The sequence below is a fragment of the Lissotriton helveticus genome, chromosome 3_1, assembly GCF_964261635.1.
Source record: "Lissotriton helveticus chromosome 3_1, aLisHel1.1, whole genome shotgun sequence".
Taxonomy (NCBI): Eukaryota; Metazoa; Chordata; class Amphibia; order Caudata; family Salamandridae; genus Lissotriton; species Lissotriton helveticus.
Window position 1 is genome coordinate 136,015,431 of NC_136061.1, and position 24,746 is coordinate 136,040,176.

General features: G+C 46.1%; 1 protein-coding gene and 1 long non-coding RNA gene across 2 annotated transcripts in view; one reads left to right on the plus strand and one right to left on the minus strand.

Annotated features, from left to right (window-relative positions):
- Window positions 1–12,260, minus strand: part of LOC144824445 (uncharacterized) — a 186,508-nt gene extending 174,248 nt beyond the window's left edge. The window contains exons 1-2 of the long non-coding RNA XR_013608951.1: window positions 12,088–12,260; window positions 7,271–7,319 (exon numbers count right to left, since the gene is read on the minus strand). This is a non-coding gene — a long non-coding RNA (uncharacterized LOC144824445). The remainder of the gene's footprint in view (window positions 1–7,270; window positions 7,320–12,087) is intronic.
- Window positions 1–24,746, plus strand: part of LOC144824444 (uncharacterized) — a 269,249-nt gene that overhangs the window by 154,956 nt on the left and 89,547 nt on the right. The window lies entirely within an intron of this gene.

Consider the following 24,746-nt stretch of genomic DNA (forward strand, 5'->3'; position numbering starts at 1 on the left):
TTTTTTTTTTTTGAAAAACCTTTATTGTTCCACAATACAATTACAGGCATTGGCCTACAGACCATCACGGTCGGCCATCAAAGTAGGGGCGGTCAATCAAGTCAATTAAGTCCAAAAAATACAAAAACCCGCCTCCCCAAAGACACCCCACAGCTCAAGGATGCAGTTGGTGCTCAATAATTACAGGATTAGAGAAGGTTTCTTTTTTTTTTTTTTCGAAAATAAAGAATAAGCAGGATCCAACGCCGCACAATTAAGCCCAAACAAAACAAGGGATAATCATAATATCGAACATGTACAGGCAGGACTATGGTAAACAGGAGTTTAGCACGAGAACATCTGATCAGGATAAACAATAAACAACACAGCTAGCCCGTCAGAATCACCATATGCCCACTGCACCAAGAAATACTGGAAAAACCTCGATCCTTAGTATCGAAATGAGCAGAGCACAACGAGAGTACAGCAATTCGGATCCCGGAAAAGAGAGGAAAAGAGAAAGGTACAGAGAAACTAAAAACGACAAAAACAAAAGGCCATAGAAACAAAAAGGGGACACAAACAATAACACTACCCCCCCACCCTGCACCTCTGCTGACGGCTACGGCCCACCCCCCTAGCAGCGTGCCTGTCGCCCAATGTCAAAAACCCGAAATATAGAAAGAAAAAAGATGAAAGGAAGGACAATAATCCACATAGATACAAAAGAAAAGGGGGAAAGAAGAAAAAACATTGGAGGGTCCCCAGAACGGGCTCCCGCCCCCCCCCCGCCGCGTAGCAATGCAAATACGCCAGTAACATTGACAAAGTCTCAGGATGGTCACAAAAACAGGATAAAAGTCACTGCTCGGCCGCTCAACAGACACAACCATAATGAAAATCCCCCTGTGTAACACCAATAAAGAACAGAGTATCATCATTCACGAAACCCATACAGCCCGTACCATCAGCCCATCCCAATCCATGCGGTGTAGGGCCCCGCAATCAAAGCACCGGAGGAAACCAACATGTCAATTCAAAGGTAGCCGAGAATCTCACAGTATACCAGTGTACGTCACACTCGAAGATCATCTACGCCACTCAATCGGTCACGTTTCTAAGAGCAAAGGTAAGTTCAAGCAGAATAGTCAAGGCTCGGTTTCAAGGTCTCAGGATGAAGTCAGCCATCGGAAGAGGAGCTGGAAAGGAAAAGCAAGGAACACATGTCCGATGGTATCACCAAAGAAACCAAGCATCCACGGGAGTAGGCGCTTCCGCGTCGCACCACTTGGAATTAACTGGGAACCCTCCGGGTACAAGTCCAGCCTATCCACCATCAAAAAAGTCGTTTCCGTACCGCACAGCAAAGTCAACGCGGGAAATTGTAGAAGGGCCCATACACACAAAGGAGCACCAGGATAGTATCAGCATCGGGCATTCGTTTCCAGTCCACATAATCCGGGGCGTTCCGGAACGGTCCAGGTCAGATGTCGTCCTTCGAACACACAGGGGGCAGACGGTCCCAACCCCTCGATCGTCAATGTAGATTGCCACCGCCATTATCAGGCATGCCCCCTCGATGCGCCACCTCCAAGAGGGACACACAGCATGGGCACCGTCCAAACCAACACCAGTACCGCCAGTCCATGACACAGAGAGGTGCATAACAACCCCGCGCCCTCTGCGTTTCACAAAGTATGGTCGCCATGTCCACTTCCCCGCGGACGGCCACAGTTGAGCTCCTCCCCAAAACCAGAAAACACCACAGCCGCTTTGTGCATCAAGCGGCTACGACGGCTGGAAATACAGGACAAAATCGATTCGCCTGGGCAAATCTGGGTCCCATCCGGGAACAAAGAACAACGTCCAGGCCGCCATAGCGTCAATCAGCCACCTGAGGGGGATGGGGGGAGCATAATCGGCAGAGGGGGGCAGCGGGGAGTGTGTTCACCAGGTTCCACGAGGCCAGCGCTGGAGGCACACTCACAGAGATGGGCAGACCTCCGTAGCGGTAGACCGGCACCTCCTGGGTCATCGAGGCCGTTGTTATTGCACTCGCGGGCGGCAGCAGCATCACGCGGGGTCCCGGCTTCCGGCCCCGGGAAGGCCGCAAAATACGAGGGGTCGCATCTTCATAATCAGGGCTCAGAAAAATCCCGGAGTCGGACGCAGCAGCTCAGTCCGCCGTCCGACATCCGGGAACACCGTCACAGCGGAGGATAGTCGACAGGAGCAGGCGGCGGGGGATGAAGGCCGACAGAGCCGGGAGCCCGGGCGACCATCTTGGCCGCCGGTCTGGCTCCGCCCCACATCATCACAGTGTTAATCACGTGCGTAAACGTTCAAGGATTTAAGTACATAACTGAGGTATGAAAGTATAAGTAAGATCCGATAAAAGCAGCAATTAAAATCCAAAAAGGAATTCAAACACAGCAAGAGTCAGAATGTCTTCCTTGCAAGGTGGCAGAAAGAAAAAGAGGAATGGAATTAAGAAAGAGCACAGGTTTATTATCACCATTCTCATTTGTCACCAACATTTCTAATACTAGCCCAATACAGGGATGCAGCAATTGCTGAGTTAGTTCATGGTTCTCAGCGCTCATTTGAGGAAAACTATCTTCACCTGGGTGCCCAGTCGTACGATATGAAAATCAGCAGATATTTCGACATTTTGTGTAGTTAGGAGCCCTGCACAAGAATTCCCGCCTGAAGTAGGTACACGTGTTGTTAGGAAATGTAAGGCCGATAGAAAATAAATTTTTTCTTTAGAACTCTTTGATATAACTAAGAACACAAATTAGAAGTGAGTACGACAAAGCAAAGTGAAATACATGGATGTCATGAATAACCAAACAAACGTAAAAAGGATACACAGAAAAGAGAGAACTTGTGCGGTCTTTTATAACTACTAGCCTCCACAGATGTCTATTATCAGTTCATCAAATCAAAAGAGAGTCACCCTTGTGAGACAGAAAAGGGACAGGGTATAAATATATACATATTTTGTATATAACTAAAAACGTCGGCACTTACATTGAAAATAAACATTAAAAGTTGTACATTAAATGGACATATTCTGATGCTTTTAAGATGGGGAAACTCCACATTCAGTATATATCACCAACCATAAAAATTGTGCTAAAATATGCTTATTTATTTTTATTAAAAAAATCTTTTGTATTACAATAAATACACTAAACGTACAGTCACAATTGAAAAATATGATGCTATCCCTATGCATCTAAAAACAAATTCCTTTAATAAGACCACAGTTAAATGTTACACACTACATTCATATCACAAAATATAATGTACATACATTGTCGATGCTGTCTTTCGTTGAACAGCAAAGTATTATTTTCTTCCACCCTCTTCAGGACAAACACATAGAAAGATGTTTTCTGTAAAAAGAACACACGCTCAGGAGCACTCATTAATGCATCAAGTACGGGTCCGGATTATGAATCCCAGCGACCATAGCCTTATCAGGAGTATTTTGGATGGATTAATATGCCTAGTCCCAAACACAATTACTCAATTTAAATTTTATGAGCAATGGTATATTATCCATCCAAATACTCTATAGCTTGAGTACAGGGCCCCATGTTGTTGGGTCTATGGCTGCACTTTGTGACCTGAAAACTGTCAATAAATGAATTCCGACATGCTAATGTTTTTTCTTAAAATGTTTTATTGAAAATATTTTATATCAATCAATTTTGTTAAACACTGGAATGGGTGAATTTATAAAATGTACATTTGATTATAGTTATTGATGACTTTTTGACAAAAACTATTATTTTGTTCTATGTATGTTGTTGTCTTACCCCTTGATCAAGCCAATAGGTCCCACCGCCTTTTATCTTTTGACCCTTACACAAAGCCAGTAGGTCTGTCTTACTTAAAATGTCACCTTTCATATTGTTATAAGACATAGTCAGCTGTGCAGGGCAGTGGGGAGTTGGACGCCTACGGGGGTTTGGGCACATGGTCTGGCCCTTCATCCAACCCTGTGTCACGTAAGGCAATCAACATTTTACTTTACAAAAAACACATAGAGATTCATTGAGAAAAAAATCAAAGATTGAAGGGTTGTTATAGTTAGGTGAAAAAGTGAGTTATACCATACCATTATAAACTACCAACATTACTGATGTTCACCAGATATAGCTATCTCAAGTTACTATAAGTCGTGCCCTAAAGTAGCTATAACTCGTACCCTCACAAAGCACTGCTAATTACTTCACATATCACACCATCCATGACATGTTCTATGTCATCCTTGATAATATCACTGCAATATCTGAAATCATTGATGTTGACACTGGAAAATCACTTCTGGTTCCAGGCCGGGGAATGCCTGGAACACACGTACTGCTCATTCTAATATCAGGCCTCTCAGTGCCACTGGCTGGACACCTACAGACCACATTGCCCTGCATACAAGACAATTTGCAGTTTCTTCCTGACAGTATCAGTGACAGACAACCTTACAGGTATGTATCATCACAGCTAAAAAAAAAACATCCTTAACTTATAAGAATAAATAGCATTTGTACTTGCCTTTTTTAACAGTCCAACCCTTCAGTTTTTGCTTGTTTACTTTTTGCCTTTATTGATCTTGCCACATGAATTCTTCAACTCAGGCACCAGCCTTTTATTACATATTTGTGGGCTGGTCATTCCCTCTTTTTGAGTACATATTAAGATATTGCATCTTGTGGGAGATTGGGTTACTGGTTGGGGGGGGGCCCTACTCAAGCAGCAACCACAATCCTTATCAGAGTGAAACACAACTGTACCCCAAACGTATCTGTGCTTATCCCAATGGTAGCTTGGCACAAAGACAGGCTTACTTTAAAGGCAACGTGTAAAGTATTTAGGCAGCATTTCAAACACTAATGAAGTGAAAACACAACATAATAAAAATCCCCACACTAATTTAGAAAAACAGAGTAACATTTAATAAAAAGTATTTGACACCAAAATGATAGACATCTAATTAGTAGGACCGGAGCTATGCAATTTTGAATATTTAAGTGAAAACAGTGTTTAGAAGCACAAAGTGCCAACTATGGTTATTTGGTCACACCAGACCAAGACAAATTCACAAGTTTAAGCTGACCGTGATGGAGCATGGGCTGTATACAAAGACAAAGTTGGGCTCACTGAACAAAGTACCCTAAATCCTGGTTGTAACTTTACGAGGTCCCGCGTTGAGGATGTGTTGGGCAATGGCTGATCTGTGAAGCTGCAGGCTGCGATGCGAGGTCCTGCGTCGGAGATTAATCATGCAGTGGTCTTTCCGATAAGGCCATCAACAGGGCTCGCATTCCAAGATCCTGCATTGTCATCAAGGATGCTACCACTGACAGCTTGACAAGCAAAGTCCTGCTATGGAATGTGTCATGCAGCAGCGGTTCCAAGGAGTTGGGGGCAGGGATGTATCGCTCAGCGGTGGTTCAGATGCAGAGCTGTGAGGAGATTTGTTGTGCTGCAATAGTTCTTCCCAAGAAACTATTGGTGGACTGGCAGAGCTCCTTCAGGCCCACCTCTAAGGTCCAGGGCGGGGTGGCACCACTTGGTGGCAAGACTCATGGCAGAGTCCAGATGTTGGGGGTCAAGGTCGTTGGAGTCTTTCTTGTCCCTGAGGCTCTGATTAGGAGGCCAGCCAACTAGCCTTCGAGTCACTCAGATGGTCCTGGGTTCTTACTGAGGCAGCATGGTAGCAGAGCAGGGGGGCAGCAGTCCAACAGTCCTACATGCAGGAGAGCAGGCCAGCAGTCTATCTTCTGAGTCTTTCACAGGTCCAGATGTATACTGAAAAGTTGCGTATGAGTGTCAGGAATCTCTACTTGGTGCCAGCTTTGAAGTAGGAGAAGTTTCTCAAGGTTTGTAATTTTCTGCCTTCCTGTCTTGGTACTAGTTTGTAAGGGGGCACAATAGACTAGTGTGAGATCATTTGTGAGTGTGTTGAGGCAAAGTCTTTGTGATATGCCAGGTTGGAAGGTGACTGCTCCTCCCCCTATCAAGTCAGGTATGGCCCATCCATCCAACACTGATTCCCCCTTTGTCTCACTGTCTGGAAGAAATTCACAAAGTCCAATTGCCAGTTACACCTAGTTGTATGTATCAGGATACAGGCTGCAGGCACCAAATGGATAGGACAAGAAAATAGAAAACATCTAAAAGTGGCATTTTAAGAATTATGACTTAAAATTCAACTTTACTATTCTTTAGAGACTAAACTCGACTTTCTAACCTCTTCCACAATAAAAGTTATCACTTATTAAATGTAATTAGGGAACCCAATGTTATCATATGGGAGAGGTATGCCTCACCATAGTGAAAAACATATATAGGAGTGTTAGGGTTCACAGGGGGTTTCCTCCTCGTGACCCTGTTGTAGCCCTCATGTCTGCCCCTTCCACACAACTTACATCTTTAAACCTCATTACGCTGTAAGTTGGCGAGTATGCTAGTGATGCTGCACATCTAAGAGGGCCGCCAGCGTGCCCGCAGTTTAACGGTTTAGTCTTTTTTGCATTTGAAAGAGAAGCTCAGGTGAAGCGCTCACCAACGTTCTGTGGCGCACTACACCACAATCTTTCCCCGTTTAAGACCTATATCTTCTGCGTCGTGAAGAACTTAGGAGTCGTAATTGCTGCGTGGGGTCATTGGCGTCGGGTCCCAGAAGTTCTGGAATTTAAGGTTAGTGACTTCAATAAGTGCAGGCTCGGAATTAAGTCAGCGAGCTGTGCCCATGTCATCTCTGAGACACTTGGTTCATACAGCTAGCATTAAAGTGGGACTTAGTGTAAGAGCTAAAGTAGCTAATTTATATTTTTGGCTAATAAATTGAAAGGAATATTAGAGATATTTCACACGAGTTTCGTTAAACATAATTTGCGAATATTTTTTAAAATCCTTGACAGTCTGAATTGGCTTAAGAAAAAATTAGTATCACTGAAGTGCAAGTGAGCTGTTATCACGCGACTCAGTGTTGTTACTGGCAGCAGAAGACGCATTACGAATTCTGCAATATCTATAGTGCGTGTGAGTAGTATCACGCGACTCTGTGTTAAACTCTTGGAGTTAGAAGGGATTAGAATTACAAGGTTAAGATTCTATTTCATTGACAAGAACCCTTGTTAAACTCATTCAGACCCAATAGTTTACATCAATTTCTTGTACTAATTAAAGGAAGAAGGCTAGTACCTTACCAAGTAAGTCGGAGAGATAGTTAATATATTAGACCAATAGTTTTAATTCTCAGTGAATGTACACTTACCTTACTTGCTTCTTCGTTGAGAAACAGCTAAGAAGAATCCTGGCATCACCTGTTAATAAAATGAAAAGCAAATAATCACTTTAGCAAATAAGAAGAGAGGTAAGCACACTGAAGGTTCCTGGTAAGATAAATTATAAATGTGTACAGTTCAACCATTTGGTAAGGGTATTGACATCATTAAATACGTGTGTTGGTGTCAGGTCCACAACAGTCAGGTCATTTGCAGTGCTTTCCCATAAATATGTCAGTGATAGTCATCTGTTAAAAATAGTTCAGAGTATGAGAGGAACCTGTTGCACCGAGCACACAGTTAAAGATCTTGCCTTTCGGAATTTCTCATTAAAAAGAAATGAGAAGACTGAGGAAGGAGGTCCCCTGGGCCTCTCTTGTTTACCTATGGTGTTGGGGGCAGAGGTGAGGTTCCTCGGTATTGCTTCGGTGACAGGGAAATCAGCCCGTGCAGTTAGATACAAATAACAGGTTGTACAGCACTGCCCACCCATGTGACGCTAACCTGATAAGTTAAAATGTTCAATTTGTTTGTGTGGCTCCTCTCCTGACTGAACAGGCGGTGGCAGACATTGTTGACATACATCAATTTTCTGAAATCCTGGAGGCAAAGGGTGTCAATCCCCTGCACGATGCCATCATAGTTTTGCTCCCTGCTCCAACCAGCCAATACATATAAAATGCTTCTCCTAAATGCCGCCATATATCTTTCCTAGACACTCACCATCTCCAGGGAATCCTACACAACCAGAAGCAAATAAAGGGATTGACTGCGCATACAAGATTCAAGAAAAGTCACTCACGACTTGAGCATTCACTGGCCATGCCACTAATTTTAAGGACAATTTCCCATAATCATTAGAATACTCCACTCTGAGACCCGATTGAAGTGATGATTGAAAATTAACTTTTTTAGAGAAAAATGTTAGTCCCCAGTCTTGGGTCCCTCTAATGTTACCCAAAACCTGGTTTGCTCCGACACATTGCACATTATCTTCAAACTTAGTTGCTCCACCCACTCGCGGAATCCCGTGGAATTTGGCCTAGTTTTTTGGTACCTCCGCAGAATTCTGCAGAGTGAAACACTGTAAGCTCCGCCTAGGCCTATTTAAGGCCTTTACTTGGACTGAGTATCACTGTCTAAGTCCCACTCACTATAAATTCTGTGGAAATGGACTGAAAGTGCTAACCCCCTGTGTACTGCCTTTTAAGATAAGGTTGCTGCTACACAGCTCTGGACTATATACATATGAGCACACTCATGCATGCATGTGTGGGCAGCATGTATCAGACTACCATCTTGCACAGTCTGATATCTGCGCACATGTAGCCTGTAGCAGAAGGGGCTCTTCAATGAATGGCGTTGAGTTAGGGTTGGCCTTATAATGTAATTGAGCTTTTGGTGAATGACACATATATTGAATAAAAAATATTGTGTTGCTTAAATATGATGGCAAAAAATTGTCACTATAAAAATATTAGGGAACTGAAAACAGAACGTAAAAATATTGTACATTCTATTGTTTACTTTAATAAAGGTGAATTTAATATCATTTTTAAATAATTTAGTATATATTATCAATTATTTTAAGGTTATGTGTTGGTGTTACTCTTATAATTGTTTTACATTTTTATAGTGCAATCTATAATATTTAATGTGTCAATAATTGATGTTTTTCCATTTAATTAATAATGTGTTAGGTTTGTACGGAAATAGGATGGGAAGCTTTACAATTATACATTATTGGTTTTAGTTTTCAATTTTTTTATTTAAAATCAAATGTTTTGTATGATGATGAATTTTGTAAATTCTTTAATTGAATAGGGGGCAGAGATTGCCTGGCTCCAAGATGGCCGCAACAGAGTGAGGTCACTTATCCACAAGAATCCTGGAACATACTGCGCAAAAACGGATAAATGACTGGTACCTTATGGGTCTGTCCAGCCATTTATCTCACTTAGGCAAAGGACAGCTTGGTGATGTTCGGGACGCCCATGAGATGACAGATGGTGTGGCTCAGGCCTTGTGATATGGACGACTAGGCCGTGGTGGGTGAGGCTGTATCACCGCACATGGTAGGACAAGCCCGACAGAAGCAGACTGAAGACCAAGGTCCCTGAGGCGGAGGTAGCGGAGCCAAGGATCACTGAGGCCGCACCCGACACAGAAACAGCCTGGGACAATGCTGTGGCTGGTGGAAGGTGGCGGCTGGAGACGACCGGTTGAACAGGTCCCACGGAATTAACCATGGGGCATGCACGGGCAGTGGGACCACAAAAGCACAAGCTGGCTGACTGTGTGTAACGGAAATCCTAGCGGTGCTGGGAAAGCAGCAGCAGTGGAGAGCAGTGGTGTGCCCTTGTTTGTTGCTCTTATGATATGGGGCTTCTGCTGCCACTTACAAGACTAGCAAGACATGGGGAGTGAGGGTCTCACCAAAGCTTTGAAAGGAGAAGATACATCATTGGCCTGAGACCTTCTCTTCCTGCTAGCATCTGGTACTACTGAGACTGGACCCCGGGGAGAGCCTTGCATGATGTGGACAAGGCCGTGGGCAGCTGCCTTACACTAATTGTGGATTCTGAAAGTGGAGGTCCCCTGCCCCGGTGGAGTGAAGCAGATCCGGGCAGCCATGCAGTGCAGCCTAATGACAATAGATGGATAAATTGATGCATTGTCATACAGAATGGGTAGAATGACAGAGAGGCTGGACAAACACACCAAGCGGCTGAACACGGTAGAGTGTCTAACGCCAATGATGTCATAACAGTGGAGTCAGCAGCACATAAAAGGATGGGCAAAATGATTAACTCACAATGATTGAAAGTCGAGTACCTGGAAGCGCGCTCCTGGAGGAACAACATACGTATTGTGGGGGTTGCAGAGATGACTCATATGGAGAACATGGAACTCTTAGTGGAGCGGCCCCTGATCACCATCTTGGGAAGAGAAACATTTTCGGAGATCTTCATTCTTGAATGTCCACACGCTCTTTGATGGCCAGGCCAGTCCCGAGAGTGAGCCCTTGCTCCATCATAGCACGGAATCTCAATTATAGAGTTCGGGATGCGGCACTACACAAAACACGAGACTTAAAGACTCTGCAATATGAAGGCATTGAGCTATCCTTGTATTCAGATTTCACACAAAAGGTCCACTATTCGTCCCAGCCAAGAGGAAACTTTGCAACCTCTGGCTAGAATATAGCATGTTGTACCCAGCAAAACTATGTGTCATGTCAGAGGGGAAGGTGCACTACTTTACAGACCTGAAGCAAGTATTTCACTTTCACAAGCAGAGGGAGGGGAAAAGGAGCAGACGTAGATCCCCATGCTCCATCTCTGGAGGAGATGACGAAGCACTGGATGCAGACTCCTGTGTTCCCGTCCTCCGTAGAGGCTAGCACCAATAGGAACACAGATCTCCTAAGACTTCGTTCCCCGCTGAAAGTGGCTGGACTACAGGATGGGGATTACACCGTGGTAGTCATCCAAGCCCACTGCCGAACTGCAGCTATTGGGGACTGATGGTGATGGTTTCTTATGCTGTCCCAGAACCACAGAGTTAGGTAAGATTCTTCCGATATCACCGTAGGGTCCCATACCTTTGTTGTGTGTAGGGTATATAGACATAATGTAAAATGAGTCAAGCTCCTAGATCTGTTAGCCAAGACTGTTCCATAAAAAAAGCGGAGGTCCTTAGGGTCGCTCACATTTTGCCCCCCCTTTCTCTCTTCTTGTTCTTATCGCACTCATCTGTTCAGTAGTTGTGATCATGTTTCTTCATTTTTTACAATTGTTGGCCGGGCTGGCTGGAGAATATCAAAACCGGTAACATCCATCCCCATGTGTGCACCACCTCATGCAAATGGTAGAATTGTATTAAATTTTGTTTGGGCAATATCGGGGAAGGTGGGGGAGGGATTTGTTTTTGCTACATATAGCTCAGGGTTACATAGCGTCAGTGGGGGGGATTTTGAGAAAGTTATGGCTATGTTACCTTAGGGGTAAAAACAAAACACATGACATGATAGGACGTGACCAAGTTAGGCGGACTTCAGTAGTGCAACTGCGAACGTTGAGCAGTAAACGGTAGACCGCCCAATATGTCCCAGGGATGGTTCATTACCTAGAACATGGGTGGCTTTAATAACAACAGGAAAATCCGAAAGGTGGTGGGGTATCTCAGATGGCATAATGTGAATATAGCCATTTTGCAAGAGACGCATCTTGCACCCGATAGGAGTGCATTTCCCCGGAGGAGATTACGCAGTCACTACTGTGCCGCTGGCTTCGCCTCCCAGGCACACGGGGTTCTTTTATGGGCAGACAGCAGATCCGGGATACAACTTACAGGGGTACACACTACCCCGGGGGCAGATTTGTAGTGGCCCTTTGTCGTAAAGATGATATAGAAACAGGTGCTGATGGGGATAAATGACCCTACCCATGACAACCCACAGTTTTACCATGCCCTTAGCGCTCAACTGCCACAGTGGGAAGATCGTCCGCAGCTATAGGGAAATTTCAACTGTGTACTAAACCCAGAATGGGACCAATTGAGAGGCCCACCCCTCTGCCTCGCTGCAGCTGCTAGTGTATACATGGAGATAGCAGGCGGTACAGAGCTAGTGGACATATGGAGACACAGCTGCCCTAATGATGTAGGATACACACACTATTCCGCTGATTTTGATATCCACACCAGCATTGACTACTGGATAAAATCCAGGAACCTAGTGTCCCATACAGTTGGATGTTGACCACTCCCTCGCACATACTCTGAACATTATCCAGTAATACGGTACCTGGAACACCATGGCAGCCGAGCTTCCACATTCCCTACTGGATGCTGTCTTTAAGTCCAAACTGGCACAGGCTAAAGGAGAGTTCTTTGCAAATAACATAGGATCTGTAGACAGCTTTGCCGTAGTCTGGGAAACCATTAAGGGGTCCTTAAATCACTGAGGAGCAGACTGATACATCTGGAAAGGGAGATAGAGGGCATTGAATTGAGACATCAATGTTTGGGAAACCCCAGAGTGCTGGGGGAAATCAAAGCTGAAACATAAGAATACTACAAAATAGCCAATGAGGAGGTGAAACACTTAGGCACATATGCTACTGCAAGGACATATGGGGAGGGGGAACCTCGGGAGCCACTTTGGTGATGCTAATACACCCCAAAAGGGAGGCTGAAGTGATTTTAGGCATACAGGAGGAGGAGGGGCGATTGCTATGAGATACTGATCACTCCGCAGAAAGGTTCAGATGATACTATGCCGAACTATACCACACGCGCATTGCACCAGATGAGGTAGCAGTTAATGACTACTTAGAACACATAGCAATGACGTGGCTTACAGTAAAACACAGGAAGCATCTGATGGCACCTCTACGGCCCGTGGAAAAACGCATGAGGCTTACCAGTATAAACAAGCATTTGCAATGCAATAGGGCTCGCAATAGTAAAGTTTGAGGGATTATTATTGTAAATGACAAATTTTTTATTTATGTTTTTGTTTTGAAATTTTGGTAAATAATAACTTTGTCATTTACAATGCTAATAGTGTTAACTTGTGGAAATGTGACACCTATAGCATTTGTAATGCAATATGTGTTGTCTTTACATGACTTAGATGTATTAATATTAAAATTAGGAATTTTTTTTTACCAATATTTAATAGTTAAATTCAATAATTTGTCATATATAATGGCAAATCACAATGTTTTAACAAGAACAGAAGTGAAAACATTTAACATCTTTTTATGACATTTGCAATAAAGCTTGAAACATTGACAGAAAATATTTTAACCAGTTGTTGTTGAATGGTTGCACAGATTGATGCTGTGGTGGCGCTGAGTGATGTTGTTTTGGGGACAAGTGATGCTGTGGCGTTCAGTAATGCTGTTGTAGCACATAGTGATGTTGTGGTGCCCCTGACAGATGCTGTAGTGGTGCTGAGTGGTGCTGTGGTGGTGCTGAGGTGGAAGTGTGCACTGCCGGCTGGTGGTGTGTGTGCCTGGTGGAGTTGAAGGGTGGAGTTGGAGGGTGGAGTTGGAGTTGGAGGGTGTATTTGGAGTTGGAGGGTGTATTTGGAGGGTGTATTTGGAGGGTGGAGTTGGAGGGTGGAGTTGGATTGGAGGGTGGAGTTGGAGGGTGGAGTTGGAGGGTGGAGTTGGAGGGTGGAGTTGGAGGGTGGAGTTGTATTGGAGGGTGGAGCTGGAGGGTGGATTTGGAGTTGGAGGGTGGAGTTGGATTGGGAGGGTGGATTTGGAGGGTGGATTTGGAGGGTGGAGTTGGAGGGTGGATGTGGAGTTGGAGGGTGGATTTGGAGTTGGAGGGTGGATTTGGAGTTGGAGGGTGGATTTGGAGTTGGAGGGTGGAGTTGAAGGGTGGATTTGGAGTTGGAGGGTGGATTTGGAGTTGGAGGGTGGATTTGGAGTTGGAGGGTGGATTTGGAGTTGGAGGGTGGAGTTGGAAGTTGGAATTGGAGGTTGGAGTTGGAGGGTGGAGTTGGATTTGGAGGGTGGAGTTGGAGGATGGAGTTGGATTTGGAGGGTGGAGTTGGATTTGGAGGGTGGAGTTGGAGGGTGGAGTTGGAGGGTGGCTTTGGAGGGTGGATTTGGAGTTTGAGGGGGTGTGTGCCTGGTGAAAGCGTGCACTGACATCTGGTGGTGTGTGTCTGCTTGGTGAAAGCGTGCACTGATGTCTGGTGGTCTGTGCTTGGTGGAAGTGTGCACTGACATCTGGTGGTGTGTGCCTGGTGAAAGCATGCACAGACGGCTGGTGGTGTTTGTGCCTGGTGAAAGCGTGCACTGATGACTGATGGTGTCTGTGCCTGGTGAAAGTGTGCACTGACGGCTGGTGCTGTGTATGCCTGGTGAAAGAGTGCACAGATGGCTGGTGGTGTGTATGCCTGGTGATTGGAAATGCAATAGGTCTCGCAATAGAAAAATTTGAGCTTTTGGTGTGGAAAATGTAAATATTTTGTGAAGTTTTTTTTTTAAATATAAAAGTATTAATTTTGTTATTAGAAATGGCAATAGTTATGAAATTATCAAATGTTACATGTATAGCATTAGTAAAGGTACATCTTTTGTTTTCCCCTGTCTTACATGTATTGATCTTACAAATCACAATGTTTTAACAAGAACAGAAGTGAAAACATTTAACATTTTTTTATGACATTTGTAATAAAGCTTGAAACATTGCTAGAAAATATTTGAACGAGTTGTTGTTGAATGTTTGCACAGATTGATGCTGTGGTGGCGCTGAGTGATGATGTGGTGATGCTGAGTGGTGCTGTGGTGGTGCTGAGTGATGCTGGGGTGATGCTGAGTGATGATGTGGTGATGGTGAGTGATGCTGTGGTGGTGCTGTGGTGGTGCTGTGGTGGTGCTGGGTGGTGCTGTGGTGGTTATGCGGTGGTGCTGTGGTGGTGCTGAGTGGTGCTGTGGTGGTGATGAGTGATAATGTGGTGGTGCTGAGTGATAATGTGGTGGTGCTGAGTGGTGCTGTGGTGGTGCTGAGTGGTGCTGTGGTGGTGCTGAATGATGCTGTGGTGGTGCAGAGTGGTGCTGTGGTGGTGCTGAGTGATAATGTGGTGGTGCTCAGTGATAATGTGGTGGTGCTGAGTGATAATGTGGTGGTGCTGTGGTGGTGCTGAGTGTTGGTGCTGAGTGATGTTGTGTTGGTGCTGAGTGTTGCTGTAGTGGTGCTGAGTGGTGCTGTGGTGGTGCTGAATGATAATGTGGTGGTGCTGAGTGATAATGGGGTGGTGCTGAATGGTGCTGTGGTGGTGCTGAGTGATGCTGGGGTGATGCTGAGTGATGATGTGGTGATGCCGAGTGGTGCTGTGGTGGTGCTGAGTGATGCTGTGGTGGTGCTAGGTGGTGCTGTGGTGGTGCTGGGTGGTGCTGTGGTGGTGCTGTGGGGGTGCTGTGGTGGTGCTGAGTGGTGCTGTGGTGGTGCTGAGTGATGCTGTGATGGTGCTGAGTGATGCTGTAGTGGTGCTGAGTGATGCTGTGGTGGTGCAGAGTGGTGCTGTGGTGGTGCTAAGTGATAATGTGGTGGTGCTGAGTGATAACGTGGTGGTGCTATAATGTGGTGGTGCTGAGTGATAATATGGTGTTGCTGAGTGATGAAGTGGTTGCGCTGAGTGATGCTGTGGTTGTGCTGAGTGATGCTGTGGTTGTGCTGAGTGATGCTGTGGTTGCGCTGAGTGGTGCTGTGGTGGTGCTGAGTGATGCTGTGGTGGTGCTGAGTGATACTGTGGTGGTGCTGAGTGATACTCTGGTGGTGCTGAGTGATGCTGTGGTGGTGCTGGGTGGTGCTGTGGTGGTGCTGGGAAAGCGTGAGACAGGGCAAGAAAACAATGAAACAGGCAGAGAGAGCAAGTCAAAAAGAGAGAGCGGGCAGAGATAGAACGTGGAAAAGTGAGAGAGGCAAAGTAGAAAAGAGAGAGACAGCGGGACAGAAAGAGAGACGGGCATTCAGAGAGAGAGGCTGGTACAGACAGTGGAAGAGAGAGAAGCAGGGACAGGCAGGGAAGAGAGAAAGAGGGGCAGAGACAGACACATTGACAAAGAAAGAGAAGCAGCAGAAGCAGAGAGCGGATCAGAGAGGGAAGGAAATACAGGGGAAACGATAGAGGGGCAGAGACAGACACAGTGGAAATCACAGAGACAGGGAGGCTGATACACAGAGCAAGGCAGAGGCGGACTGTGGAAAGATAGATACAGAGACAGACACAATTGAAAAGACAGAGACATTCAGGGGCAAAGATAGAGAGAAGCAAAGAATGACAGTGGAAAAGAGAGGGGCGCAGACTGAGGCACAGAGAGAGGCAGATAGCGACAGCTGAAAAGAGAGGCAGAGACAGGCTCAGTGGAAAAGATACAGAAGCAAAGGCACAGAGAGAGAGAGCGATAGACAGTGGAAAAGAGGGCACGAGAGAGGCAGATATATTAGAGTAGAAAGAGCGGCGAAAGAGAGAGAAAGAGGAGGAGAGACAGAAACAGGAAATATTTCTGCGGTTTGTTTTGGTTCTGGCTGGCGGCGCCTCGGCCAAAAATGAAAGATTAAGGGAGAGACTGCGGCATGGGGAGCGAGGCAGAGACGGGCTGCAGAGGAGAGAGCGCGCGAGGGGGGGGGTGACAGACAGTCATAGAGAGACCTCCAGCAGAGTCTTACATTTAGGAAACAAAACGTGAAACTATGGTGCAGCCTCGAGAATTGGTAACATTACCTCAGGACCCAGAACATCATATGCTGCCTTCATTGAAAGGGATAATCTAACTCCTGAAATGTTCTTGATTATATAACCCAAAATCAAACAAAAACTAATTAACTATTGGAAGAAAAGCACGAGACCTTTAAAAAACACTTTCCTCCTTCACTAAAACATGAAGGTATACACCAAGTTCAATAAACTGGGTTCTAGAATATTAATTTAATGTAAATATAACTGGTGTGGCTCTGATTTTATACTTTGCTTATACTTTTTTGTTAAACAACTGTGTAAACTAAGTGTTCTGGCATCTAGATGCGACGGACCACACTGTAGAAAACCTCAAATCCAAAACCGTGGCATAATGTGAAGAACAGGAATTATTACCACAATAGCCCATTTTATTGGCTTTATAGCTAAAACAAGCAACTGTTAGATCAGTAAAAGCTAAAAACACATTGGGATTTTGACGAGAACAAAACATTAAGTGCCCACATTTTGAAAATCACTGGGATTGTTATCTCGCTATACTAATGTTTAAGAGGAAAAAAGGTCAATGAAACTCAACTGCGTGTACCAGAGATGAGGAAGAAGAACTGTTAAAGTAAAGTGAAGTAAATAATTACAAGGGAGGACGGGCGACGAGACGCACGGAGAGCAGCAGCCTTTGATGTGCTGTCCGGCCGTGCAGTGAATAATTAAGGGAGGAGAAATGCTGGCATGTGGCCGAGCGCACGCTGGGGTTTTAGGAAAAAAACAGAGGAGGTGGGCTTAAGATACATGAAAGTAGAGACTGAGGTGGAGTGGACTGGAGGGGAAGGAGAGGCAGAGGGCAGAGAAAGGGCAAATGGAGGCAGAGCAAAGATGGAACGGCGAAAAGAGGAGGGGTGAGGTTACGTTGGGGATGGAGAACCCAGAACGGCGAAAGGCGAGCAGGAGCCTTTATGTAATATGGACTGCAGAGTGCGTTTGCTCCAATTTATATAACATAAGCAGCTAAGGGGTGCAAACAAGCATGTGCGCTATTTTTTGCACCAGTGCCAAATGTATGTGATCTGGCCCGGAAGTTGCTTAAAGAAGAGACACGTGGCTACACTACTATAACAAGGGAGGATACCCGGAGAAAAAAAACGGCAAGCTCGAGGGACAGACAACACGGCATTTTAGGACAAGTAAAGCACTCCAATTACGTTGGTCGAGTTTGCGCTTAATAGGAAAGGACGAGCCCTAAAAATATCATTTGTGGCATCGCTCCCAAATAAATAAGGAGAGGAGGCAGTGGTGAAAGGTTTTGGAGTAGTCTGGTCAACATGGCATGTTGAGGGGAAGAAGCGCTGCATAGAGGAAACCAGTATTGACGCTTGTGCTGTTTAATGGGGGGCTGACGAGACGCATGGGGAGCAGCAGCCTTTGATGTGCCGGCCGGCCGGCCGGCCATGCAGTGAATAATTAGGGGAGGAGAAATGCCGGCCTGAGGCCGAGCGCAAAGCAACAGATGGCTTTGATGTGGAGGCAGGCAGCTCGGGCGAATTGAAGCGCGTTCACGAGACCTCATGCACTCGTTGAAAACCGCTTTTTGAGAGCTTAGTTTAGCTCTTAGTTTCACCCCAATAGACTCGTCCTATTCATTCCTTGCGGAATGGAATAGGACGAGCCCTAAAAAACGGCAAAGCACCAGGCGCCATGCATAGAAGGCCTCACTGTAGCCTCTTATAGGCCCATCAGGATCTCCTTATCCCACACTTAGCCACACTTTAAGAGCAGATGGTAAAGACTGGCATGATGCCCCCCTCAATGCAGGAGGCCGAAGTTTTGTATGCTAAATCAACTGCTTAGATCCAAGTGGGAAATGCTGTGATGTCCCCAATAGAGATTACTTGAGGCACCAGGCAGGCTGCCCCCTGTCTCACTTATTGTATGTTCTCGTACGGAACCACTGGAGTGCGCACTCCGACAGTACCTACTGCACAGGATCCTGTGCTTCTCTGGCTACAACCTTGTGGTTTCAATGTATGCCGATGATACATTAATATACGTCCGTGACCAAGAGTGGAATCTTCCTTTAATGTTACTAGAGGTGGAGAGGTTTGGAGGGCTCTGGGCAGCAAAATTAATTGGGACCAATCCATTATTTTACCTCTCAACCCTTCCATGTACCCCCTGCGCTGGATGACAGACTCAGTCCATTATCTGGGGAGACTGATACACACAGTCCCGGCACAGGTACTAAGGGACAACTATGGCACAGCAATACATAAATTAGGGGAGGATATTGAGCAGTGGCTTAAGCTTCCGCAGGTGTAGGTGGGGCGGATAGAGATCATGAAAATGATGGTACTCCCATGATTTTTATTTCTCGCTTCAAAATATTCCTATGCACATGCTGTGGTTACTGTACGTCACATCACACTCACAATTGCTTAGGCTGGGTTGGGCGGGGAAGCAGGCCAGGGTGCAATGGAGGGTCCTCACACTGCTGTACAATATGGGGGGAGCCTCATAGCTCCTGATTTAGAACTGTACTACAGAGCTGCACAGGCTATCCCAGCATATCATTGGCTTCATGGTCCAAGAGACTTGACACGCTTATATATTGAAAGAGATCCTGCACACACTCATACACTCCCCCAAACGTTGTTACGCAAACTCGTTCAATGCTTTGGTGTTTATGACTCACTAAGCTCCATGCTGTACTCCTGGCATCAATTACTGGAGCAACAAGTTGGTTTCCTAATATATTCTCCGCACATACTGAATGAGTGGTGCTTCTGGTTCCTGCTGAGTTAGGAGAAGAGCTTGTTTAAAATATTGCCCCCTCTTGGAGATACTCACATTTGGGGATTTATTTAGTGAGGAGGTGGTGTCCGAAACACATTGCGGGACCTTTTGGGAGAGAATATGCAGGAACCTCCAGACATGCCAGCGCTGTCCTCCCTGATGAAGTCAAATACTCACACTAGGCTGGTCACGAGAAGCACGCAGACCGGGCATCACGAAAGCCCAAAGGGAATTATAGAGGGATCTGGGCAGGCCCATTGATGATGAGAGCTGGTGATATTGATGCTTAGTGACAAAGAGTGTGCCGTTTAATGGACAGCACAGATTATACATTTCTAATAAATGAATAGAATATAGTATACCCCAGAAAGGATCTTCAATTACGGACTTCGAGACACATTAGTGTCCCAGATTTAGTGAAGGCGTTGCTTGATTAATACACATGACATGGCACTGTCCCTAGATTGCTGCATTCTGGGGAGCGGTATGTCGTAAATTGGGCACCATTATAGGTTTCTCCCTGGAACGGGACCCTACGCTAGCTCTTTTAGGTTATGACAAGAAAGTGGAAACAGGAAACTAGTAGCCATTGGGTTTTTGCTGGCCAAGTGCCGTATGGCAATGCATTGGGCTAGAGGTCTGACTCCTACCGTAGCATAGTGGCATAAAGACATGGTATTCTGTAACAATCAGTCAGATGTATATAATAACTGCTACCTCCCCAAAGTTGCCCTAAAAATCACTGGGGCCATATCAGGCGTATCTAGTTGGGAAGGAGACAGGCAAGGCTGAAGGAGAATGACATATTTCACCTGACAGCTAAAAGTGTGACAGGCAAGAGGCGAGGATGGGCAGTGTGGTGTGTGACACTCCAAGAACCGTTGAAGGATTGACAGGCTGTCTGGGTCTGAAGGTCAACTACAGTTTTTGCCTTAACATGATGTAAATGCCGTAATTACACATACAGTCGAGAAGTTTATTTGGAAATGTTGTTCCCAATGTGCTGACATTAATGCTTGTACTGCGTAAACTACTGTTACTGATGTGCATAACGATGTATTTAAGTAACACCTATCAGTGTAGTTTCAATGTATATTTTATTGTTGTCCAGTTCAATTAATAATATTTTATATAATAATTATATTTTACATATGGCTTGTTTGATTAGTAGAGTAATAGGGTGGGAGGTTATTCAAATTATTTTATTGTTTTTGTTTAATACTTAATTTTATGTTAAACAGATAATTGGCAATTAAATGTGCTCGTTTTTATTAATTTGTTCTGTTAATTATTTAATTGTTATGTAGATTGTTTGTTACTTTGTATTATTTCTAAATTTAGTGATAAGTTTATTAAGGGACTCATTACGTCTTTAGCGGTGTGGGAGCGGGACCGCCCTGCTCCGCCAAACCTGTGGCTGAGCCGCCCAGCAGATTAGGAGTTTTCTCCTGTCTGACGGGTGCTTCTTTGGTGTTCCCATGCCCATGCCTGTGAAATAAGCCACGCAATAGTAATGTACAAATCAGTACCAGCACGGCATGGACTGCTTCAGTTTGTGCTGTGCAGGTACTGGGATGCATGCACACAGGGGGACACAACATTTGCCCCCCTGCATGTCCCCCTACAGCGCAGAGGCACAAGGGGGCCCTATAAGGCCCCCTTTGTTTCCTCAATGCCACACTTTTCATGGTGTTCGCACTCCCATAAAAAGTGTAGTGGTGAGGAAGCTCGTAATATGCTTGTTGCCCCGCCAAGCATATTGCAGCCTCAAGATCACTACCAGCGATCTCTGATCCTTGGTGGTTGTGGTCGTCCAACGGTGGCCCAACCACCTTGGTTGTAGTCCACTGCGAGCAGCTGCGGTCCATGCTGGTAACAGTGGTGAGGCGGTGGGGCTGCATGGTGGGGTATTTCGAGGAATGATGCAGAGGGAAAATTAATTATTTATTTCATTTTTCCTCGGCATTGTCCCTCAAAATCCCCCCCACGGGGTCCTACTGTGTCACCGCTGTTACCTGCACAGACCGCGGCTGCCTGTGAGTCTGTTGCTTTGTGGACTACCAGACTTGTAATGAGACCCTAAGTATCAATTATTGTAAAAAAAAAAATTATATTCATTATTGGTTTTAATTTAATTTTATTTACTCTGTGATTTTTATGTTTTATTAATAATTTATTTTAATTTTGAGGTTAGTGGATATTTTGGGCACTAGCGAGAAAAGTGTATTTATTTTGCATTCATTTATTGTTTTTTAAATTATTTTTGTATTATTTTTTCATTTACACTTCTTTATTTATGGTGTACGTATGTTTTATTTGGAATACTTTTTAACAATTTTATGTTATTTGCCAAAAGCCTCAGAAGCAATGGTTAGATTAAAAGACGGCCCTGACTGAGTTCCAGCCAGGGTAATATGTATAGGTATTGGAGCTTGTGCACCTAGGGCCCTCCAGGACAAGTGGAGTGGTCACTATCCTATCCTAGGCTTAGGCAGTTGCAGGAGCACTCAGAGGGTCATCCATATCAACTGCCTAAAACGTTTGATAGGGCTGATTTGACCATTCTGATGGGCACCAATAAGGATCAGGTAGAAGAAAGTGAATCTCTCCCGACCTCCTCTCAAACAACCCTAATATTGGGTCTGTTGAAGGAGTTGTAATTTCAGACACGCACACAACCCAACAGCAAACTGATTGCAGGCAAGTCCTGGGGTAGTACGCTGAGCTCTTTTCTTTGCCCCCTGGTCAGACAACCAGCTGTTTACATGCTGTGGACACTTAAAGCAGCCTAACTGTCAAAGACAAAATGTACATGCAGTCTGATCAAGTCAAGGAAAGCAGCAGAGCTGAACTAAGCAAGATGCTGAAGTGATTGAACCCTCTGAAAGTCCCTGGGGCAGCCCAGTTGTCCTTGTCCCCAAACCTCATTCCAAATGTGGAAAACCAGAGCTGATGTTTTGTGTGGACTAAAGAGGTCTCAATGTTGTCACTAAGACAGATGCTCACCCTATTCCAAAAGTAGATGAGCTGATTGACTGGTTAGGGGTAGCCAAATTTCTCCGTACTTTTGATTTAACATCAGGGTATTGGCAAACTGATCTGACCCCAGGAGCAAAAGAAAAATCAGCATTTTCGCACCCAGATTAACATTACTAGTTTACTGGAATGACATTTGTATTAAAGACCTTTCAAAGGCTGGTAATCAAAGTCCTGGCTGGGCTGGAGTCTTTTAGTGCAGAATATCTTGGTGGTATTGCTGTCCATACCTCTCCTTGAAAGGATCACCTTAGAAAGGTCTTGAGGCCCTATCGAAGGCGCGCCTAATGCGAGCTTGTCTGCACCCGTCTGCGCCTGGACCGCACCCAGCGCCAGAACCCCTGGCCCCCGCACTCACCATGACGACCACCACCACTATGACGTCAGCACTCCGCACGCTCTCAACTCCGGACGGAGCCACACCGGCTTCAAGGCCGCCCCCAAACACACACCCGGCCCCTTCACCTGCCAGAACTGCAGCTACCCCAGCCTCAAAGCCGACGAAACACCCACCAAGAAAGACCCCAACCACCTCCGATGCATACTACTAAACACCCGCTCCGCACGCAAGCATGCCGTCGAGCTCTGGGACCTGCTTGACACAACATCCCCGGATGTCGCCTTCCTGACAGAGACCTGGTTTAACGACTCCTCCACACCTGATATCGCCATAGCTATCCCAGAAGGCTACAAGATCACCCGCAGAGACCGCACCAAGGGAGTCGGAGGAGGAATCGCCATCGTACACAAGAACAGCATCAGGGTCTCGACTAGCACCAACAGCGCGCTTAGCACCACTGAACACATGCATTTAAAGATCCACACAGACCCTAACTCCACCCTCAGAGGCACCCTCATCTACCGGCCCCCCAGACCCTGCCCCTAGTTCAGCGACTCCATCGCCGACTTGATCAGCACGCACGCCCTGACCACCACTGACTACATCCTCCTCGAAGACCTGAACTTTCACCTTGAGAACAACAACGACAACAACTCCACAACCCTGATCGACAACCTTGACAACCTCAGACTGAAGCAACTCATCACAATGCCCACCCACTCTGCCAGCCACACGCTCGATCCCGTTTTCTCCTCAAACCTGCACATCTCCGTCAGCCACACCACCGAACTCCTCTGGACCAACCATCGCTGCATCCACTTCGCCTTCCAGAAACCCACCACACACCACCACACCCAACAGATCCCCCGCCATTGCTGGAGCAAAATCACCGAAAGCAAACCTTAGTCTCAGCTCACCCACCGAACCCTCCAACACCGACGATGCTGCCCACAGCCTCAGATGCTGGATTGAGGACTGCGCCAACACCCTCGCCCTGCTGAAGAAACCCCCCCACAGAGACACCAGCAAGAGGGCCAGCTGGTTCACCCCAGAACTACTAGCCTCCAAGCAAGCCTGCCTGAAACTAGAGAAGAAATCGCACAGTGAACAAACTCCGGACAGCCACGCAGCACACAAGGACGCCATCCGCAACCACCACCACCTCATCAGGGCGGCCAAGAGGACCTCCTTCAAAGACCCCCTCGACAACAATGCACACAATAGCAAGGAGCTCTTCAACATCGTGAAGTAACTCTCCAACCTCAGCTCCAACACCAACGACATCCCGCCCTCGCAAGCCCTGTGCGACTCCCTCGCCACCTTCTTCCACCGCAAGATAGCAGACATCCACGACAGCTTCAACACCCAGACAGCCCCAACAGACAGCAATACAACAGACCCTCTGCACACCATCGAACACGACCCCCTGCTAGCCTGGGCCAGCGTGAGCAACGATGACACCATCAAGACCATGCGCACAATCCACTCCGGCTCTCCGTCAGACCCATTCCTGCACCACGTCTTCAACAGAGTAAGCAGCTCCATCGCACCCCACCAGCGCAACGTCATCAATCTCTCCCTCAAGACCATGACCTTCCCAGAGATCTGGAAACACGCCGAGATCAATACCCTACTCAAAAAAGGTAAGGCAGACCCAAGAGACCTCAAGAACTTCCGACCCATCTCTCTTCTCCCCTTACCGGCCAAGGTCATCGAGAAAACCGTCAACAGACAGCTAACTCAATACCTCGGATAAAACAGAATCCTGGACTCTTCCCAGTCAGGGTTCCACAGCAACCACAGCACCGAGACTGCCCTCATCGCCGCCACGGATGACATCAGGACCCTGTTAGACAGCGGCGAGATAGCAGAACTCATCCTCCTAGACCTCTCTGCCACCTTAGTCACCGTCTGCCACCACACACTACGCGCACGCCTCCACGCCGCAGGGATCCGAGACAAGACTCTGGATTGGACCACCTCTTTCCTCTCCGGCAGAACCCAGAGCGTCCGCCTCCCCCATTCTGTTCCAAAGCCTCCGAGATCATCTGCGGTGTACCCCAGGGATCCTCCCTCAGCC